Source organism: Grampus griseus, assembly GCF_964374135.1.
Source record: "Grampus griseus genome assembly, chromosome: 16".
Taxonomy (NCBI): Eukaryota; Metazoa; Chordata; class Mammalia; order Artiodactyla; family Delphinidae; genus Grampus; species Grampus griseus.
In genome coordinates, this window is record NC_139010.1 from 58,294,747 (window position 1) to 58,300,746 (window position 6,000).

The 6,000-nt window shown below is 38.6% G+C and overlaps 1 protein-coding gene across 1 annotated transcript in view; it reads left to right on the forward strand.

The window, feature by feature from the left end:
- Positions 1-3,718, forward strand: part of ABCC2 (ATP binding cassette subfamily C member 2) — a 71,661-nt gene extending 67,943 nt beyond the window's left edge. Inside the window, exon 33 of the mRNA XM_082673608.1 lies at positions 3,103-3,718. The gene's annotated coding sequence lies outside the window, so the exon portion shown is untranslated. The remainder of the gene's footprint in view (positions 1-3,102) is intronic.
- Positions 3,719-6,000: the final 2,282 nt, after the last annotated feature.

Sequence of the window (6,000 nt, forward strand, 5' to 3'; positions counted from 1 at the left end):
CCATTTTATTGGCAGAGTTGCTTGTAGTAGTCTCTTAGGATGCTTTGTATTTCTGTGGTGTCTGTTGTAACTTCTCCTTTTTCATTTCTAATTTTACTGATTTGAGTCCTCTCCCTCTTTTTCTTGATGAGTCTGGCTAATGGTTTATCAATTTTGTTTATCTTATCAAAGAACCAGCTTTTAGTTTTATTTCATTTATTTGTGCTCTGATCTTTATGATTTCTTTCCTTCTGCTAACTTTGGGTTTTGTTTGTTCTTCTTTCTCTAGTTCCTTTAGGTGTAAGGTTAGATTGTTGAGATTTTTCTTGTTTCCTGAGGTAGGCTTGTATAGCTATAAACTTCCCTCTTAGGACTTTTTTTGCTGCATTCCATAGGTTTTGGATTGTCATGTTTTCATTGTCATTTGTCTCTAGGTATTTTTTGGTTGCCTCTTTGATTTCTTCAGTGATCTCTTGGTTATTTAGTAATGTATTGTTTAGCCTCCATGTGTGTGTGTTTTTTACGTTTTTTTCCCTGTAACTGATTTCTAATCTCATAGCATTGTGGTCAGAAAAGATACTGATATGACTTCAATTTTCTTAAATTTACTGAGGCTTGATTTGTGACCCAAGATGTGATCTATCCTGGAGAATGTTCCATGCGCACTTGAGAAGAAAGTGTAATCTGCTGTTTTTGGATGGAATGTCCTATAAACATCAATTAAATCTATCTGGTCTATTGTGTCATTTAAAGCTTCTGTTTTCTTATTCATTTTGTTTTGATGATCTGTCCATTGGTGTAAGTGTGGTGTTAAAGTCCCCCACTATTATTGTGTTGCTGTCAATTTCCTCTGATAGCTGTTAGCAGTTGCCTTATGTATTGAGGTGCTCCTATGTTGGAGCACCTCCAACATAGGTTGTATCTTCTTGGATTGATCTCCTGGTCATTATGTAGTGTCCTTCCTTGTCTCTTGTAACATTCTTTATTTTAAAGTCTATTTTATCTGATATGAGTATTGCTACTCCAGCTTTCTTTTGATTTCCATTTGCATGGAATATCTTTTTCCATCCCCTCACTTTCAGTCTTTGTGTCCCTAGGTCTGAAGTGGGTCTCTTGTAGACAGAATATATATGGGTCTTGTTTTTGTATCCATTCAGCAAGCCTGTGTCTTTTGGTTGGAGCATTTAATCCATTCATGTTTAGGGTAATTATCGATATATACGTTCCTATTACCATTTTCTTAATTGTTTTGGATGTTTTTTTTTTGTCCGTCCTTTTCTTCTCTTGTGTTTCTCACTTAGAGAAGTTCCTTTAGCATTTGTTGTAGAGCTGGTTTGGTGGTGCTGAATTCGCTTATCTTTTACTTGTCTGTAAAGCTTTTGATTTCTCCGTCGCATCTGAATGAGATCCTTGCTGGGTAGAGTAATCTCGGTTGTAGGTTCTTCCCTTTCATCACTTTAAGTATCTCATGCCACTCCCTTCTGGCTTGTAGAGTTTCTGCTGAGAAATCAGCTGTTAACCTTATGGGAGTTCCCTTGTATGTTATTTGTCATTTTTCCCTTGCTGCTTTCAATAATTTTTGTCTTTATTTTTTGCCAATTTGATTACTATGTGTTTCGGCATGTTTCTCCTTGGGTTTATCCTGTATGGGACTCACTGTGCTTCCTGGACTTGGATGGCTATTTCCTTTCCCATGTTAGCGAAATTTTCGACTATAATCTCCTCAAATATTTTCTCTAGTCCTTTCTCTCTCTTTTCTCCTTTTGGGACCTGTATAATGCAAATGTTGTTGTGTTTAATGTTGTCCCAGAGGTCTCTTAGGTTGTCTTCATTTCTTTTCATTCTTTTTTCTTTATTCTGTTCTGCAGCAGTGAATTCCACCATTCTGTCTTCCAGGTCACTTATCCATTCTTCTGCCTCAGTTATTCTGCTATTGATTCCTTGTAGTGTAGTTTTCATTTCAGTTATTGTATTGTTCATCTCTGTTTGTTCTTTACGTCTTCTAGGTCCTTTGTAAACATTTCTTGCATCTTCTCGATCTTTGCCTCCATTCTTTTTCCGAGGTCCTGGATCATCTTCACTATCATTATTTTGAATTCTTTTTCTGGAAGGTTGCCTATCTCCACTTCATTTAGTTGTTTTTCTGGGGTTTTATCTTGTTCCTTCATCTGGTAGATAGCCCTCTGCCTTTTCATCTTGTCTATCTTTCTGTGAATGTGGTTTTTGTTCCAGAGGTTACAGGATTGTAGTTCTTCTTGCTTCTTCTGTCTGCTCTCTGGTGGATGAGGCTATCTAAGAAGCTTTTGTAAGTTTCCTGATGGGAGCGACTGGTCGCTGCAACGCTTTGAAGAAGTTTTCTTTTCTGCTAGTGTTGGAGGGTCTCCTGCTGAGGTGGGAGGTGGCTGTGGCTCACCATGGGGACAAGGACACTAGCAGCAGAAGTTCTGGGAAGTAGTCCACGGCGTGAGCCCTCCCAGAGTCTGCCCAGACCTGTCTATTTCTTCCTCCCCTCTAAAAAGATTTTTTGCCTGTACTTTCTAACTCAAGTGGTGGCATCATTGTCCATACAAGTCCTACAAAATGAAAACCCGTGTATCACTCGCAACTTTTCCTTTTCTTTCCAGCTCTATTAGCCATCAAGCCATTCCAGTTTTACTTCTGCACCCCTACTGTTTTTGCCATAGTTCAGTTTCTCCTCACTTCTATCCTGGACTGAGGGCATAGTTATCCCTGCTTCCAGTGTTGTTTTCCTCACATATACCCACCAATGGCTACTGGAGCGATCTATTATGAAAAGCTTGACCAGGTTACTCTTCTGCTTAAACCCTTCATTCAATAGCTATCTGGAATAAAGTTAAAATTCCTTAGTATGGTATAACGAAGCTCCCTAACATCCAATCCAGTCTCATTTATTCCAACTCCCGTACCTCATGTTAAGCTCCAGCAACATTAAAATGCTTTCAGATTCCCCATACCCACAATTACTGTTTGACTCTAGTCTTTTCCTTATCTATCCCCTCTGTTTGGAATCCCAGGACTACCTCTAACTCACTCATTAAGACTCAGTAAGAAGTCATCTTCTCCCAAGAGCCTTCCCTGACTCCCTCTCCTCTCAACCCCCAGGCTAGCTTCAGCACTGCAGTGGATTTTCAATCTTTTGGGCAGCTCTGCACGGGAACCTCAGTTCTACATGGACTCCTCCAACTTAAGATTCTTTGTGGGAGACCAGGGTGCAGCACTGTGATGAGTTTCCAGTAATCAGATACACCTGTGCCAGATTTTGATTCAGCTGCTGGAGACAAGAAAGAGGGAAATGTGTTTTGGCAAAGGTGACTGTCATTGTCCAGAGGTAGGCAGGGGTGGTGATTAGGAGTAGGATCCAGTGATGTTGTGGTGTGATACTGAGAATCGTTCCTGGCTTCAAAGACTCAAATCTGGCTTTCTTATCCTCCCAAAGAGTCGGTGAGCAACCTATTAATTATTTGAAAACTTCATTTCTGCTTAAGTTTATGACTTGGGGATTATTGTGCACACTTAATTTGCTTTTACTGTATTTATTTTGTTAGATAATTTTCTGTTTGCATCTCCCTCACTAAGCTCTGAGCCTCTTGAAAATAATTTACTCTGTTTTATATCTCCAGTGGCTAGACTATAGTAGCTACTCACTTGTTTTTGAGTGTTCAAAAAATATTTATACAAAATACAGTGGAAAAATGTATGCCAAGAGTACAGCAACAGGATTGAAGATGACAAGGTAACTCCAACAGAAAGAATATACCAATCAATCAGACCTAAATTTTTTGCCAGCTAATTTTGTGAAAGTATCTGTTGAAACACCCTCTGAAGAAATGTTTCCTTTTAGGTAACAGAAATGAATACATTTAATCACAAATTCACACTGATCATGACTTTACCTAAAAATTAGCATACAACATTGTACAAACGCTGACACTTAAATCCCTAAACTGCTGCAACGTAGATTTAGTTAGCAAAAACCATATTCAACTATCAACGTGGATTTAGTCTTCCACATAAATTAGACACTAAAACCAGTTTTTGAAAGGCTTCATATTGTTTGAAGACTAATCAAAAGTTGTAAAAATGCATGAAAGAACTGGCTGTAAGAAGCACTCCATTTTCATAGTATTCCTTTTTACTTTGTATGCAAATAATGGGTTATGCTGTAGAATTTAGCTGCTACAGTGAAAAAGTATTTAGGATGAAGTAGAAAAAAGGGGGAAGAAAAAGAGTATATAGTATTTCTCTTAAGACTATTTTGGGGGAATTCACTGTGGTGCAGTGATTAAGAATCCACCTGCCAATGCAGAGGACATGGGTTCAATCCCTGGCCCGGGAAAATCCCACATGCTGCAGAGCAACTAAGCCAGTGTGCCACAACTACTGAAGCCCATATGCCTAGAGCCTGTGCTCTGCAACAAGAGAAGCCACAATGGGAAGACTGTGCACCTCAATGAAGAACAGCCCTCACTTGACGCAACTAGAGAAAGCCCGCGCACAGCCAAAAAAAAGACTACTTTGGTTCTCGCTGAAAAAAAAAAAAAAGACTAATACTGCTCCTTTGTTCAACTTTAAAAGTCAAGGCCCTCCACCATCACCCTGATACCGAAACCAGACAAGGAAGTCACAAAGAAAGAAAACGACAGGCCAATATCACTGATGAACATAGATGCAAAAATCCTCAACAAAATACTAGCAAACAGAATCCAACAGCACATTAAAAGGATCATACACCATGATCAAGTGGGGTGTATTCCAGGAATGCAAGGATTCTTCAATATATGCAAATCGATCAATGTGATAAACCATATTAACAAATTGAAGGAGAAAAACCATATGATCATCTCAATAGATGCAGAGAAAGCTTTTGACAAAATTCAACACCCATTTAGAATAAAAACCCTGCAGAAAGTAGGCATAGAGGGAATGTTCCTCAACATAATAAAGGCCACATATGACAAACCCACAGCCAACATCATCCTCAATGGTGAAAAACAAAGCATTTCCATAAGATCAGGAACAAGACAAGGTTGCCCACTCTCACCACTCTTACTCAACATAGTTTTGGAAGTTTTAGCCACAGCAATCAGAGAAGAAAAGGAAATAAAAGGAATCCAAATCAGAAAAGAGGTAAAGCTGTCACTGTTTGCAGATGACATGATACTATACATAGAGAATCCTAAAGATGCTACCAGAAAACTACTAGAGCTAATCAATGAACTTGGTAAAGCAGCAGGATACAAAATGAATGCACAGAAATCTCTGGCATTCCTATACACTAATGATGAAAAATCTTAAAGTGAAATCAAGGCAACACTCCCATTTACCACTGCAACAAAAAGAATAAAATATCTAGGAATAAACCTAAGGAGACAAAAGACCTGTATGCAGAAAATTATAAGACACTGATGAAAGAAATTAAAGATGATATAAACAGATGGAGAGGTATATACCATGTTCTTGGATTGGAAGAATCAACATTGTGAAAATGACTCTACTACCCAAAGCAATCTACAGATTCAATGCAATCCCTATCAAACTACCACTGCCATTTTTCACAGAACTAGAACAAAAAATTTCACAGTTTGTATGGAAACACAAAAGACCCCGAATAGCCAAAGCAATCTTGAGAACGAAAAACAGAGCTGGAGGAATCAGGCTCCCTGACTTCAGACTATACTAGAAAGCTACAGTAATCAAGACAGTAAGGTACTGGCACAAAAACAGAAATATACATCAGTGGAACAGAATAGAAAGCCAGGAGATAAACCCACACACATATGGTCACCTTATCTTTGATAAAGGAGGCAGGAATGTACAGTGGAGAAAGGACAGCCTCTTCAATAAGTGGTGCTGGGAAAACTGGACAGGTACATGTAAAAGTATGAGATTAGAACACTCCCTAACACCATACACAAAAATAAGCTCAAAATGGATTTACGACCTAAATGTAAGGCCAGAAGCTATCAAACTCTTAGAGGAAAACATAGGCAGAACACTCTA